The 16,564-nt window shown below is 53.6% G+C and overlaps 1 protein-coding gene across 3 annotated transcripts in view; it reads right to left on the bottom strand.

Moving 5' to 3' along the window:
• Nucleotides 1–16,564, bottom strand: part of SEPTIN9 (septin 9) — a 201,174-nt gene that overhangs the window by 46,806 nt on the left and 137,804 nt on the right. The gene's annotated exons all lie outside the window — the stretch shown is intronic.

Here is a 16,564-nt window from a genome sequence, read left to right as displayed (position 1 = left end):
CAGGGGCTTGTCCTCCCAGGCCTCAGGGGCCACATGCTTCTGAGCCGCCCCACTCTCTGTCTTTCCTGGATGCTCACGCTGAGATGAACACCTGACTCAAAGGTAGCCAGCCACAGGTGGACCCCCAGGCTGACTAGTAAGACCTGGCTCAAATGGGTGAGCTGGGCCATTGAAGGATCCCTGGTGGCGCAGTGGTTAAGCGATCGGCTGCTAATCAAAAGTCAGCAGTTTGAATCCACCAGGTGCTCCTTGGAAACACTATGGGGCAGTTCTACTCTGCCCTATACAGTCAACGACGGGTTTGGTTTTTGGTTTGGGGCCAGCCCAGGAATGTGGAACCAGGAACCTGTTTGGTAGAGGGCCCTGAAGCTTGGAGGTCAAGCAGACTTGGGGGATGGGTAAGATACTGGGGGGTCACATGCAATGTGAGAGATGAAAGAAGAGCAGAGTGCACTAGCAGGGGCCCCTGAGAAAGGAAGGCAGGGAGAGGATAGCCAGCACCCACGCTACTTCAATTCCTGCCCTTCCCAATGCCTCAGCAGCCCACGAGCTGGCTGTCCCTGCGGCAGGGCTTCCAAGAACTGACTCGTCAGGCTGTTGTTTATTTATTTTAATCTCACACAGAATTGCACTTATTAGAAAAGAATTTAATGTCTCATTTTTTTCCTCGAACCATTGTGAGTGGGTTTCCTACCTCAATACCAGAAGAGCCCTAAGACAAGCCATGAGCCCCCGTAGTCGGCTGAACGATGCTCCCAGGGACACCAGTCTTAATCCCTGGAACCTGTGAATGTGAACTTATTTAGAAAAAGGGTCTTTGCAGACGTGTGTAAGGATCTTGAGACGGGAAGATAATCCCAGGTCACCCAACTGGGCCCTAAGTGTAATCACGAGAGTCCTCATAAGAGGGAGGCAGCAGGAGCTGTGAACACAGTGCAAGATGGCAACGTGATGATAGAGTCAGAGATGGGGACGATGTGGCCACAAGCCAAGGAACACCAGCAGCTTTTAGAAGCTGGAAGAGACAAGGAACAGATTCTCCCAGGAGCCTCCAGAAGCAGCCTGCCCTGCCAATACCTTGACTTTAGCCCAGTGAGCCAGATTTTTGGACTTCTGACATCCAGGACTGTAGAAGAATAAATCGGTGTTGTCTTAAGCCACTAAATTTGTGGTAACTTGTTACAGAGGCAATATGAAACCAACATAGCCTCTCAATCCTCACCACGACCTGGAATAACTTCGTTTTGCAGATGAAGAAACACGGGGTCAGAGCTGGGAAGGGAACCTACTCAAGGCTGCGTAGTTCAAGCCAGGGTGGGGATATGGTGCCCAGCCCCCAGCCTGGGGTAAGTCAGACTGTCCAAGGCTGTAATCCTTGGGGTTCTCTGAGCTTGACCAGTAAACTGTGCTTGGAGTTGGCTCTGACTCATGACTCGTGTCAGAGTGCAACTGTGCTCCATAGGGTTTTTGAGGGCTCATATTTTAAAAGCAGAATGCCAGGACTTTCTTCCAAGGCACCACTGGGCGGACTCGAACCTTCAACCTTTCTGTTGACAGCTGAGTGCATTAGCCATTTGCATTACCCGGGGATTCCTGCCCACAAAGACTCATCCCAAAGCTGAGGAAGTGCCCCCCATCCCTTGCTGGGCCACCAGGCCAACAGGTAGTGGTTGACAAGGGGTCCTGTGGCACCCTTGATGAGGATGCCCATAAGCCATTTGCCCAGCTGCCTGTGAGTGGTGCCTACTGTCCTTCCTAGTGACCCTCCAACAGAAGAGTGGCCAAGGTAGGCAGTGGCATTGGCCAGCCCTTCTGTCCTGCACAGGGGTCCTGACTCTGGAAGCCACAAATGCAGTCAGGTCCCTGGACTCCAACAGAGCCCACTGGGAGAACGGGGCTGTCTCTGAGACCGTTACCCGCCCCCCAGCAAAGCAGGGGCACCCACATGCTTCCTGAGAACGCTGCTAGCACACAGTAGCATCAGCAGAAACCAGGGGATGTGGTTTCCACGGGGCCTTCTCACACACACACACACACACACACACACACGCGCGCGCGCGCGCGCACCTGAATGCACATACCACCCCTTCACCCGCAGTCCCCCAGCTTGCACTGTCCTCCTGCCAGGCCCCGGCGAGGCTCTGCGGATCAAGAGCAGAAAGCTCAGCCTCCTGCCAGCTCCTTTCCAGCTCACCCGGGGCAACACCCCACACGGGACACAGCAGATGCTTACAGTCAGATGCCAAGTAAAATATCGTTCCCTCAACTCTGTGGACCGGCACTGGGCTCCCCATGCTGGAGGGGCGGGGGGCTGGTCAGGTTAAAACTGCGGTGATGTGGGTACCAGGGACACACAGATACACCCGGCACCAGGCCTTCACACCAGCATACCCTAGAAAAGGCACCAGGAGCGGCAGGGTCCTGGGATGGGAAGGCTGGGAGGACCCCTATGTTGCCCCAGGGCAAAGGCCAGGCCCCAGGAATGCAAAGTCGGGGAGAGGAGAACCCTCAGCAAAGCTTCTCTGAGGCATTGTGCTTGCTGTTTTGTTACTGGGTTGTTGTCTTTCTCTTTCTTCTGGTTCCTTCTCCCTCAGCGAAGGGAACAGTTCAGGCTGCCCCTTAAAACACAAGCAAACCCCCTTCCTTTGGTGGAGCTACTTCTTCACACTACGGACTTCTCCCTCTCTGAATAGCCAAGCCTCTTAGAAGCTGGTCTATACCCGGCCCTCAGCTCCCCACTGCCCACTTCCTCCTCACCCCTACCCTCTGGCTTCTGCCCACACTGCTACTAAAACTGAGCTCTTGGAAAAAAACCCTCATCATCAAAACCCAGTTCCACCCTATTTGACCTCTAGGGCGGCATTTGGCATGCATTAACCACCTCCTCCTTCTGGAAGCTTCTCCCCACCCCTCCTCCCAGGCCCCTCCTGGCAATGTCTTCTCCACACCCCCCAGGGCAGGGGTTAGATAGCACACAAGGACCTTCTTCTCCCCTTCACTTAGTCTCCTAGGACCATCTCACTTCCACCCTCGTTTCGGCCATCACCCCCAAACTGACATCTCTATCTCTGGTCGTGACTCCCCAGCTCAGCCCACATCCCTACAGAGGGCAGGCAGGTCAATCCACCCTCTTCACAGCCTCAGTTTGCCCTCTGCTCAAGAGCCACTCGTTTTTCTGCAGTCAGGTTTCCACTCTGGCCTTTCCCCAGCCTCACCCCTCCAGCCCACTGGCGGCCTCTCCCCAGTGTGTCTCAAATCGATCCCTTCCTGTCCAGCCACCTAAGGTCAACCAGGCCCTATGGTCGCCCCTGGACCACAGCCATGGTCCCTCAAGGCCACCCACTTCCTGTTTCACTCCCTCCCACCAGGCTGCCCAGCCCTTCCGCTTAGACCTTCCACCAGGGCCCTTGTTCTTCCAAACAGCTTCAGGGGCTCCTCTGTTAAAGTGGAAAGTCCTTGCTGCGTTCAAGGATCTTTGAGAGCTGGCCAGCCCACGTTCAAGCTTGAATTTCCGCTGTTTTCTAAGGACCGTACACTCCAAACAAACTTCAAAGTCTCCACATCACCCTACAGTTCTCCTAAACAAAACAAACAAAATATAAGCCCATTGGCGTCATGTGTGTCAGAGTAGAAGTGTGCTCCCTAGGGTTTTCACTGGCTCCTTTTTCAGAAGTAGATCAGCAGGCCTTTCTTCTGAGGCACCTCTCGGTGGACTCGAAGAACCAACCTTTAAGTTGGTAGTCAAGTATAAGACATCTCTCAGACCCCATCTAAAATTCCCTCTGATAAATGCCACCGCCTCCAGGGAGCCCCTCTTGACTTCTCCCATCAAACGTGACGACCTCCCACACATACCGTTCCTATCCCCCTAGTGTCACTGGAGTCCACAGGCTGGCTTGGAGAACTTGCCCCAGCCGACTCTTGCTCACTGTTGCTTCAATAAATACTTGTAGAGCCCTCCGGCAGAATGGCCATACTTCCTCCTTTCTAAGAAGCGCACCCCACCTCTACTTTCAGGCTGCTGAAACTAGGCTTCATCTTCGTTCATGTACCTTAATACATCCTTTTTTTCTCCAGAAAAGCTACGTTTATACCAAGAGCATGTCTCATAAACGATTTGATGATATCTTAACTTTTAAAACTTGTGGTACTACTCAGCAGCAGCCAAGTGGACTATTCACAGGTGATGGCCCCCTTGGTGGTCAGCCAGAGCAGATTAGCAGCAACCCTGGCACACTTCCGCCCTAGCCCTTACCTCCACTAGACCAAGCCTCCCATCAACAACCAGTGTGCCCCAGGGCTACAAACACTCCCTCTCAGAAAACCAGGAGCCTACACACCCAGCAAGAGAGCTCCAGTAATGCAGTAGTTAAAGCGTTCAGCTGCTAACCAAAAGGTTTGCAGTTCAAACCCACCAGCCGCTCCACAGGAGAAAGATGTGGCAGCCTGCTCCCGTAAGAGTACAGCCTTGCAAACCTATGGGGCAGTTCCTCTCTGTCTTACAGGATCGCTGTGAGCCAGAATCGACTCAACGGCAATGGATTTGGTTTTTAAACACACAGCAGCAAAGCCATCAGGCCCTGCGTTACTTTCAATACCAACAGCGAACGAGGGTCCACCTGTTACACCTGCGGGGGTGTCTAGCTGTCAGTGCTGTCCATGAGGGCGAGAGGGGAGGACCGCCAGGTGGGGGTGCTGCAGGTCGGCTATCAGGTGCAATGCTCTGAACCACCCTACCAACCGTTGCCACCATTGAAACAAAGACCCAAACTAAGGCTCCACAGCCAAGACGGGTGGGATTGAGTCAAACAATAAACTGTTCGGTATTGGTGGGGGTGGCGGGGAGGAAACTGTGGCTGTGAGACTCAGGGTGGGTAGTGAGCAGAAAGGGCCAAGGTATTTGCTTGGCTCCTGGAAATGGGTTTGGTAAAAGCAGTGGTTCTCAACCCTGGAGACACATTATGACCCCACGGAGAACTTCTAGGTCCCTGGGTGGCACGAATGGTGTGCCCTCACCTGCTAACTTAAAGGGTGGTGGTTTGAACCTACCCAGTGACACCACTGAAGGCAGGCCTGGCAATCTGCTGCTGTAAAGATTGTTGTTTGCTGCCATCAAATTGACTCAGACTCATGGTGGCCCCGTGTGTGTAACTGTCCTCTGCAACGTTTTCAATGGCTGATCGTTCCGGTGTCAATCACCAAGACTTTTTTCTGAGGTGCCTCTGGGTGGACTCGAACCTCCAGCCTTTCTGTTAGCAGCTGAGCCAGTTAACCATTTGCACTGCCCAGGCACTTCAGCTAAAGTACCAGGGCAGGTAAAAACCATCACTAACAGAAAACTATGAAACTTGTTTGACTTGGGCCCAAACCAAACAGCCCAGCCATCTCCTCTTCCCCATTCTTTCCTCCCAGAGCCGGCAGCACAGGAAATTCGAGGCTGGGAAGCCACTGGAACACCCCCTCATGCTGTTTAAGCTGACATTGAAACCCCTTCCTCCCCTGGCTTGGACCACAAACTGGGGCATCACGATCCAGGGCAGCCATCCCACTTATGAGCCTGCTGTCTGCCACCCAGCTGTCCATTCCAACTGGGAAACGCAGGCTTGGAGGACAGAAGGCCAGGGGTGCAGATCCAGCTCTGGCACTTACTCAGCCGAGTGACTTTGGGCAAACTGCTGGACCTCTGGGAGGTAGTTTTCTCATTTGCTGAAAGGGGAGAATGAGTCCTGGCTCTCGAGCAAGTGAGAAGCATGAAAAAGGAGATAGCGTGTGTGCTGGCTGGCACCACCCAGGCTCAAGCAGACGATCGGCAGATGCTGTCTTCCTTTCTCGTCTCAGTACACGCATGGGAGCGTGGACAGGAAGCCCCGAGAGGAAGGGGCGTCTGGGGTGCATGAAAAAAGCGAGAAAGCTGAACCAGTTGGCTGACATGAAGAGCCTTGATTATTGGTAGATATCATGCATCTGTGTTTTAAAACCCCAATGGTGTCCCTAAAACATTTTCGGGGCACTTTCTTTTTTACAGGTACGTTAAAAAATGATTGAAACAGTAAATGTCCTGTGTATGGTTCATGTTGTTGTTGTTAGGTGTCATCTAGTTCGTTCTAACTCATAGGGACCCTGCGTACAACAGAACGGAACACTGCCGAGTCCTGTACTCACAATTGTTGCTGTTTGAGCCCATTGCTGCAGCCAATGTGTCAATCCATCTCGTTGAGGGTCTTCCTCTTTTTCGATGACCCTCGACTTTACCAAGCATGATGTCCTTCTCCAGGGACTGGTCCCTCCTGATAACATGTCCAAAGTATGTGAGACAAAGTCTTGCCATCCTTGCTTCCAAGGAGCTCTCTGGCTGTACTTCTTCCAAGACAGACTTGCTTGTTCTTCTGGAATTCCATGGTATGGTCAATATTCTCCATCAACACCATAATTCAGATGCGTCAGTCTCTTCTGGTCTTCCTTATTCATTGTCCAGCTTTTGCATGCATATGAGGCAATTGAAAATATCATGGCTTGGGTCAGGCGCATCTTAGTCTTTAAGATGAATTTTCAACACTTTAAAGAGGTCCTTTGCGGCAGATTTGCCCAATGCAATGTGTCGTTTGATTTCTTGACTGCTGCTTCCAGGAACATTGGTTGTGGATTCAAGTAAAACGAAATCCTTGACAACGTCAACCTTTTTTCTCCATTTATCATGTAATCCATACTGAAGGCTGTGGTTGGTGATCTTCATTAGTAAGTGCTTCAAGACCTCTTCGCTTTCAGCAAGCAAGGTCGTGTTATCTGCATGATGTAGGCTGTTAATGAGTCTTCCTCTAATCCTGATGCCCCGTTCTTCTTCATATAGCCCAGCTTCTGAGATTATTTGTTCAGTATACATACGGAATAAGTATGGTGAAAGAATTCAACCCTGACACACACCTTTCCTGATTGAACCACGCAGTACCCCCTTGTTCTGTCTGAAGCTGCTTGCTGGTATATGTACAGGTTCCTCATGAGCACAATTAAAAAACCCATTGCCCTTGAGTCGATTCTGGCTCATAGTGACGCAAAAGGACAGAGTAGAACTGCCCCATGAGGATTCCAAGGAATGGCTGGTGGATCCAAACTGCCAACCTTTTAGTTAGTCAAAACCAAACACATTGCCATTCCGGTCGATTCCGACTCATAGCAACCCTATAGGACAGAGCAGAACTGCCCCATAGAGTTTCCAAGGAGCACCTGGTGGATTCGAACTGCCGACCCTTTGGTTAGCAGCCATAGCACTTAACCACTACGCCACCAGGGTTTCCACATCCTCTTCTGAATCTGGCTTGAATTTCTGGCAGTTCACTGTCCATGTACTGCTGCAACCACTTTTGAATGATCTTCAGCAAAATTTTACTTGGGTGTAAATTTAATGATATTGCTTGATAATTGCCATATTCTGTTGGATCACCTTTCTTGGGAATAGGCATAAATATTGATCTCTTCCAGTCGGTTGGCCAGGTAGCTGTCTTCCAAATTTCTTGGCATAGACAAGTGAGCACCTCCAATGCTGCATCCAGTTGTTGAAACATCTCACTTGGTATTCCATCAATTCCTGGAGCCTTGTTTTTCACCAAGGCTTTCAGTGTAGCTTGGACCTCTTCCTTCAGTACCATCAGTTCCTGATCATATGCTGCCTCTTGAAATGGCTGAACATTGACTAATTCTTTTTGGTATAATGTCTCTGTGTATTCCTTCCATCTTCTTTTGACTTTTCCTGGATCATTTAATATTTTCCCCATAGAATCCTTCAATATTGCAACTTGAGGCTTAAATTTTTTCTTCAGTTCTTTCAGCTTGAGAAATGCCAAGTGTGTTCTTCACCTTTGGTTTTCTAACCCCAGGTCTTTGCACATGTCATTATACTTTACTTTGTCTTCTCAAGCCGCCCTTTGAAATCTTCTGTTCAGCTCTTTTACTTCCTCATTTCTTCCATTCACTTTAGCTACTTTACATTCAAGAGCAAGTTTCAGAGTCTCTTCTGACATCCATTTTGGTCTCTTCTTTCTTTCCTGTCTTTTTGAAGAGCTTTTGCTTTCTTCATGTATGATATCCTTGATACCATCCCACAACTCGTCTGGTCCTCGGTCATTAGTGTTCAATGGGTCAAATCTACTCTTGAGGTGGTCTTCAAATTCAGGTGGGAGAGACTAGAGCTTGTATTTTGGTTCTCGTGCATTTAATTTTCTTCAGCTTCAATTTGAACTTGCATATGAACAATTGATGTTCTGCTCCACAGTCGACCCCTGGTCTTGTTCTGACTGATGATATTGAGTTTTCCATCATCTCTTTTAACAGATGTGGTCGATTTGATTCCTGTATTTTCTATCCAGTGAGGTCCACGTGTATAGTCACCATTTACTTTGTTGAAAAAAAGTTTTAGCAGCAACAACAACAAAAATACATTAAAAATGTAAAATGTGAATGTTTTATCATGATACACAAGTCAGAAACGGGAGCCAGATGGCTTCACAAGTTGCCTGTCTGTCTATTCATCCGTTCATTCATTCAATGTGCATTGAACGTGCAGTGCATATTGGGTGTCGCCCGAGTGCAGGTGCAAGGACACGGGTGGGCCTCATAGACACAGGCCTTGCCTGCCAGGTCTTTGAGTTGGGGAGGGATCACAGAAGTTACAATACAGTGGTGATCTGGGGACACACTAGGGCAATTTGGCAAGGGCATTCGACATCTGAGAACAGCCCACTGAGGCCATTACTAACGAGAGTCCTACCAGAGGCCCAAGGGCAATGGTGGTTCAGTGGTAGAATTCTCGCCTTCCGTATGGGAGAAAATACCTGCTGTCGTCGTCCGACTCATAGCGACCCTGTAGGACAGAGCAGAACTTCCCCATAGGGTTTCCAAGGAGTGCCTGGTGGATTCGAACTGCTGACCTTTCGGTTAGCAGCCATAACTCTTAACCACTACGCCACCAGGATTTCCTCATGCTAGAGACCCGAGCTCAATTCTCAGCCGACGCACCTAATGTGCAGCCACCACCCGTCTGTCACTGGAGGTCTTCATGTTGCTAGGATGCTGAACAGGTTTCAGCAGAGCTTTCAGACTGAGACTAGGAAGAAAGGCCTGGCAATCTACCTCTTAAAAATCAGCCCATGAGAACCTTATGGGTTACTATGGTCCAATCCGCAACCGATCATGGGGATGGCGCAGGACTGGGCAGTGTTTCATTCTGTGGTGCACGGGGTCGCCATGAGTCAGGTCTGACTCCATGGCTGCTAACAAAACAGGAAGAAGACCACGCCGTGTGGGAGCGGCATTCTAGACCTCGGGGTCCTGCATAGGCACGGGCCTGGAAAGAAACCACGGGGAGCAGTTCTGGAAGTCTGAACAGGAGGGGGTGAGATCCGGACACCCATAAAATGGTCACGATGTGCCGTTCTAGACTGTCTGTCCAAATCCAGGATAGGATGATTGTGCAGCAGCTGGGTGCGGGGTTCACTCCTGAGCTCCGCTGTCCCACAGCCACAGGCAAGAGCACCAACCCTGGCGAGCTGCGGGCCACAGGGCACCACTGAGGAAAGACAGGGGGTGCAAACTCATCAACCAGAGGTCTCAGGCAGGACTGGGCAGCCTGGTGGGCACCTGTGGAAGGCAGGCGGGCAGCAAGGCACCCAGCACTTCCCCAGCTCTTATACCCGCCCCAGCCCTCATGCTACAGTGTCCTCAGGTGCTGGGCTATAGGGGCTGCAAGGCAGACGGCGGGTCGCCTGGGGCCAGCGGGTAGGTGGCCAGAGGCCCGGCATTCTGCTGCAGCAGACTCTCCTCCAGCCCCCAGCCAACGCCACGTGTGGTTGAGAGCTCACACCACTGTGCACCATGGAGGTGTGAACTCACACCGCTGCACACCAGCTGGGCAGCCCACTGAACTTCCTGAGGCTGTTTCCTCATCTGTAAATCAGCAAATGAGCCCTAAAGTCACCTTCAGCTACAGACACCTAAGTCTGAGAGAAAAAAAAAAACCCGCCAAAAGGAAGTGTGAGCACCTGCCCACGCCCTTGCTTTCACGTCTGAGAAGGGGAAGCAGCTCTGTTACCAGTTCTTTCCTGCCAGCCACAGGGCAGCTTTCCTGCCGACCCCAGAGCTGAAAAGTCTAGGGGAGCCCCATCAGTGGTTCACACCCACCAGCCGCTCCTTGGGAGAGAGATGTGGCAGTCTGCTCCTGTAAAGATTATAGCCTGAGAAACTCTATGGGGGCAGTTCTACTCTGTTCTATAAGGTCGCTATGAGTCAGAATCAACTCGACGGCAATGGGTTTGGGTTTTTTTGTAGTCGTTGTTAGTGACTTAAAACAACACACATTTATTATCTTGCAGTTTTGAAGGTCAGAGGTCCAAAATGGGTCTCACTGGGCTAAAATTAAGGTGTTGACAGGACCTCACTGCCTCCGGAGGCTCTAGGGGTGGATCCAATTCTTTGTCTTTTCCAGCTTCTAGAGGCTGCCCACATTCCTTGGCTCGTGGCCCCCTCCTCCACCTTCAAAGCCAGTAGCAGCTGGTTGAGTCTTCCTCATACTGAGTCACTCTGTCTCTTAACTCTTTTGCCCCCTTGTCCACATTTAAGGACCCTCGCCTCACCATGGGACCCCAAGAATACAGAGAGCCTTTGCAGAAGAGAATAGGGTTTATAAAAACAGCCACCGCCCAGCAGGATGAATTTACTATTGCTGAGCCCAAGTCGTTCTGGCTTCCCCCATGAAGAGGACCCTGGGATGGCATGGGGGCAGGGTAGGGATGGGGACTGGGGGCATGGGGGGGCAGGGGGTGGGAATAGGGATGGAGGGCATAGGGTGGGGGCGTGGGGCAGGAAGTTTGGGGTAGAGGGTGTGGGGTGGGGGCTAGGGTAGGAAAGTGGAGTAAGAGAGGGCACGGAGTAGGGTGCGGGGGCGAGGGGGGGTATGGGGTGAGGCAGGCCGTACGGGTAGGGGGCATGTGATGGGGGTGGGGGTGTCAGTGCTGTCCATGGGAACCGGCTACACCACAGCCTCACTTTTCTCCTGAGCTCTTGCTTGAAACCACTTCTTCACAAGGCACTCCCTCCACCCCATGGCCTTGCTGGTGTTAAGCAGCCCGAGCCCGGAGTGGCCCCATCACAGCGCCACAGTGAGATGAACACAGGCACTGCACGCTGGCAGACCCAGGGCTGGGGGCCCTGGCTGGGCTATGTGACCAGGGCACACACCCACCTGCACTCAACAGAGCTGAGGAACCAGCTACACCCTCCTGCCAAAGGGACATTTGGGAAGTGTCTTTTGCTCTGCCCAGTGGCACCTGGCCCTGGTGTCCTCTCCAAAGCAAGGAAGCCCCTTGTACAGGAGCACCCAAGACCAAGCGCCCACCCCCAGCACCCACTCCAGCCTTGTCCCCAGGATCCACCCCTAACCTCTCCCTCCCAGCCTCCGCCAAGAGGCCAGAGCAGCAAACAGGCCATGGGTGTGGGGTTAGGAGGCTGGCCTTCCCTCCAACAGAGGCTTTGGCTGCTGGTGCCCAGGGGAAGGGGTGCTACAGGCAAAGAAGAGCAGGGCCCCAGGGGTGCAAGCTGGTGGGGGTGGACAGGGGTTCTTGCCCAACACCCCACTCGCTGGCCCCAGCCCAGGGCATAGATCTGGCTCCAGGAGGCCCGTCTCCACCCCTATCAGGGAGGAAAGTGGGCTCTTGGCATTGCCCGATCCAGTAATGAATCCCACATTCACTCTGGCTGATAGGCACCCTCCCTTTCCCTCCACCTTTTGGAATTGCGCTGAACAGCTGGGCTGCAAAAGTCGGGAATTAAACAGGCAGGGTGGCTCCAGGCGCCTCCCCCCTTCCTCTGATGATAAGGCCTCTCTGTTCCTCTATCCCTTTTCCTGGGAAAGCTGGAGAGGGAGGAATGGAAAGGGAACTGTGATTAACCCTTTTATAAACGGCTTCCTGCAGGTACCTAGTCCTCTGAGCCCAGGGCAGCAGGGCACGGGAGGAGGCGGGGTGATTGCCTGGGTGAGCACGAGAACAAGGTGAGCCCATGCCTACCGAGCTTAGGGACCTGGGGGACAGCAGAGGGAGCCCCCACCCCGCCCCTGAACACACGGGTGCATCAACAAACACACTGGCCAAAGGCTGAGAATATGCGCTCCTTCGTAAAATGCTTTAGCTTAAAGCCGCCCAGCACTTTGGCCACTTTTCCCAGCTCTAACCCAGCGGAGGGAAATGGTGTACGATTCTGCAGACGGAAGAGCGGAGCCTCTGAGCAGACCACGCTCCACCAGCTGCTCAAAGGCAGGCTCAGAGGCAGCCGGGTTCCGACGCCACAGCTCTCCTCTACAAATGTGGCAGCACCGTCCACCTGCTCAGGAGACTGCAAGTGGCCGGACTCGGGGTGAAAGAGCTTCGAGAAGCCGAGGGCACATACAGCTATAACGAATAGGTTGTTATTAGCTGTCATAGAGTGGGTCCCCAACTCATGGCAATCCATGCACGACAGAACAGAATGCTGCCTGGCCCTGTGCCATCCCCATGATGAGTTGCAGATCAGACCCTTGTGATCCACAGGGTTTCCACTGGCTGGTTTTCTGAAGGAGATCACCAGGTCTTTCTTCCTAGTCCATCTCAGTCTGGAAGCTCCGCAACATGCAAGCCTCCACTGATAGACGGGTGGTGGCTGCACATGGGTGGAATGGCCAGGAATTGAACCTGGGTCTCCTATATGGAAGGGGAAAATTCTACGCTGAACCACCACTGCCCTCAAAAAAGGAAGAAAGGAAGGAAGGGAGGGAGGGACGAGGCGAGAGAGAAAAAAAAGAGAAAAAAGTACCAATAATGTGTATTTTCCCTCTTCCCAGGTGCCTGATATTGCGTTAACTTCTTTATGGAACAACATGCGTGAGATTGGGCTGTGTTGTCGAGCGCCCACCAGCACCTCCAAACCCACCTAAGGACGCCAGACAGGCCATTCTCTTCCAAATAGAGGTAGGGGCAGGGGTGCTGGCCACTACAGCCCTGGCGACTGCTCCTCTTGTCCCAGCCCCAGGCTGAGCCGCCCAGGTCTGAAAGGAGAGGAGGAAATGCGGCTTCTGTCTCGCGGCTGCACAACACCGAGAGTCACCCCCTTGAGGAAAGCCACAGAACCAGAGCCTGGGGGAGGTGACCAACCCCCAGCTCTGCCAATGACCCACTGCATGACCCTGGCCAAGGCACTCCCCCTCTCTGGGCCTCAGGTGTTCCACCATATAAAACCAAAACCAAACCAAACCCGTTGCTGTTGAGTCCAGGGAGCTAAATCGAAGGCCTGAGGATGTAAGGCACAGAGGTTAGAGAAGGGGGCTCTGGGGCCAGGCATCCAAATTCATACCTACACTAGCTGTGTGGCCTGGGACACGTTACTCAACCTCTCTGAGCCTCGAGTTCCTCATCTGTGGACTGAGAAAGAACAGAATTAAAGGTGCAGGGTTGTTGAAGAATTCCACAAGCTACTCCAGTGCAGGGGGCCCACAGGATGTCCCAGCTACGTGAGCTGACACCCACGTTCTGTCACAGTCATCAGGGCCCCCCACATCCAGCCCTGGCAGCCCGCCCCGCAGCCTGATGGTGAGCATCCCTGCTAGCTCTCTTCCCCCTGGTGAGGTGCCTTGGCAGGAGCCCTGCCTCCTGATTGGCGAGAAGGCTGACCCATCTCTCAAGCCCACACTTTCCCTCCCTCCTCCAAACGCTCTGCGTGCAAGAGCAAATACCAAACCTCCGTGCAGAGGAGGGGCCCGGGAGAGGCTTCGCTCTCAGGGTTTGAGGGAATGGGGAGGGGGGCGTTTCTGGTGCAGCCGGGGCACCCCGGGACTGCGTGGGGCTGCCTGCAGCCTGTGGAAGGTCCCCCACCCCTCTTCCTCACAGAAGGAGGATGACAGACTCAGATCCAACAGCATACCCAGAGTGGGTTCATGTGCTGGGGATCTGAGGGAGTAAGGGAAGGACTTGCAGGACGCGTAAAACGATGGAACCCCTTCACCCAACAGAGAACTACATGGGCACCATCAAACCTTCTGCAAACCCTCATGGGGTGCCAGCCACTCAGCAGTCCTGGCGACAGCCCTACCAGGTAGCCAGGACCAGCTGTCGTGGAGTCAGCTCCGACTCACGGCCACCCCATGTGTGCTGGAGCAGAACTGTGCTCCACGGGGCTCTCAGTGGCTGATTTTTCACAAGTAGATCACCAGGCCTTTCTTCTGAGGCACCTCTGGGTGGCCTCGAACCCCCAACCTTTTGGTTAGTAACTGAGTGCGTTACCCATTGTTCCCCCAGGGAGGTGGGCAGGATGCAGTGAGGCACAGAGAGGTTAAGTCATTTTCCCAAGGCCACAAAGCTGACCAGTGCTGGAGCCTGCCTGGAGTCCAGGCAGCCTGAGCCAGTCTTGCTCAAAGCCACCACGCCGCATGACTACATGACTAGATTCCAACAAACCCTTTCCAGCACCTGGAGTACCAGGGAGCACACCCCCAAAGCACCCAGGGGTCCTAGAACAAGTTAGAAATGCGAGAAAGTTAAACACACACAGTGGCTGCAGTGTAGTCTTTCTAATGGACCCCAAACCACAAGCACACACAACATGTCTGCTTTTGAGGGCCAAGATTCGAGGGCTGTGCAGGGAAATCCCCCACAGCGGGAGGCTCCGTAGCAAGAGCCCCTCTGCTGCATACCCAGCTCTGGTTGGGCGGGCGGAAGGACTTAATTAGGACCAGACGCTGCCAGCCGGAGGGAAGGGGGAGATGAAGCAAGCACAGAGCACAAAGGGCCTGGAAGGGCGGGGGAGATGCCGACCATGAACCATAAAGAGCCCAGGAGGGTGGGGGGACGCTGAGGAGTCCGACAAAGAGGAGGGGGCCCTCCCAGCCAAACGTGGGGGAGGGGAGCGCAAAGCCAGCCCTCCCCTCTCCCTCGGCTCGACTGGAGAGATTTGCTCCGGAGTTTCTTTATCTGCAGCCTGCCCACGGGACAGCTGGGTTCCGCTCAGAGGTCAGACTCCGTTGCCATCCGAGCCCTGGTCCCTCCCCTAGGAAGGGGGGCCCTGGGACCAGCTGCTGCTTCCAGCGTGGACATGCGCCCCGTGGCAATCTCAGCCTGGGATGGTGGCGAGGGCACACATCCCTGGGGGGTACTCTCGGGCTGGGCACAGAAAGAAGTGGCGCTTAGCTTTTCCTGTCTGCCGTGGGCAGGAGAAAGAGTACAGCACTGGCCACCTCATCTGGTCAGACGCCAGCCTGAGTCAGGGAGCTCCCCCGTACCCCGCGGCAGGCCCTGGTGGTCACTGTGTCATCTGCCTGCCCACTTTCCTAACAAAACCCTCATTCAGCTTAGGGGTCACCCTCCCCCCTGATCAGCCCAGGCCCACCCTGGGCTTTGAGCCATGGGCCAATCCCCTGGCCAGGAGGCGATCCTGCTGGACGAACTGGTGGGGGCGGGTCTCCCGGCTGGAAGGAGTGGCTCACAGGAAAGGAGCCTGTGCTTCCCCAAGTGGCTGAAGGTCCGCACATGACGAAGCGGAGCACGACCATGGGGGTCAGCTGAGACCAGAGCCAAGCGCTGAGGGTGGCAGGACCAAGGATGGACCCCGAGGGCTTCCTGGAGCTGCTGGCTACCTGGTGCGAGCACAGCCCAGCCTTGTGCAACAATAAACCCTCCTTAGAGCAGAAGCCGTTGTTAGTGCGTTTTGTTACTCGGAGCCTAAAGCTTGCTGTGTGTGCGGCCAAGAGCCCAATCGGCCAGAGAGGAGGAGGGACCGGAGGCCCTCCACATAAACTAGGGGATTATCAAGCCTGAAGAGCTAGACTCCTGCAAAAGGCCATTCAGCCCCCTGCTGCCTCTTCTCAGGGCCAAGGAAGACAGAAGCTTCTCGAAGGGGAACTCCAGGAGCGTCGGCCTCCCTTGTGAGAACAGTGACTGCGTAGGCAGCGGCTCACAAGTCAGCAACTCTGTTCCTGCAGCCATCCCCTCTCGATGGCTTCCAAGACAACATTCCATCTGTGGTCTCGGTGTCCCCAGATCCAGGAATATTCTGGAATGGCAACTGCAACAAAAGCTAGCAGCCCTGAGTAAGTGCTAAGGCCAGGCACTGTTGCCAGTGCCTCACACACACACCTTCCCCTTAGGTCCTCACAGCAAACCTATTCCATCCTTTCTATTGCTCTCCTTCTACTGACTAGGAAAAGGGGCACAGAGAGGGTGAGCAACTTGCCCTAGGTCACACAGGAGCTAGCCTTCTGTGTGTCCCACTGGGGGAGAGAGGGGCAGCCTGGTGGTCCAGCTCTCCAAGGACCTCAGATTCCAAACAGAAACCCCGAGTTCAGGGGGCAAGGTGTCATCCTTGTCTGTCTCTACCCCCATGTCACAGCTGTAGGCCTGGCACCGAGGAGGCCTCGGCTGGCATGTTAATAAACGAAGGGACAAATGGATGAAACAACGGAGCAGGGCATAGGGACAAGAACACCAAAACCAAATCCATTCCCGTCGAGTCAATCCCAAGTCATGGCAACCCCACCTGTGTCACAGGTGAACTG

Source organism: Elephas maximus, chromosome 19, assembly GCF_024166365.1.
Source record: "Elephas maximus indicus isolate mEleMax1 chromosome 19, mEleMax1 primary haplotype, whole genome shotgun sequence".
Lineage (NCBI taxonomy): Eukaryota > Metazoa > Chordata > Mammalia > Proboscidea > Elephantidae > Elephas > Elephas maximus.
This window is presented reverse-complemented; position numbering and strand designations above follow the sequence as displayed.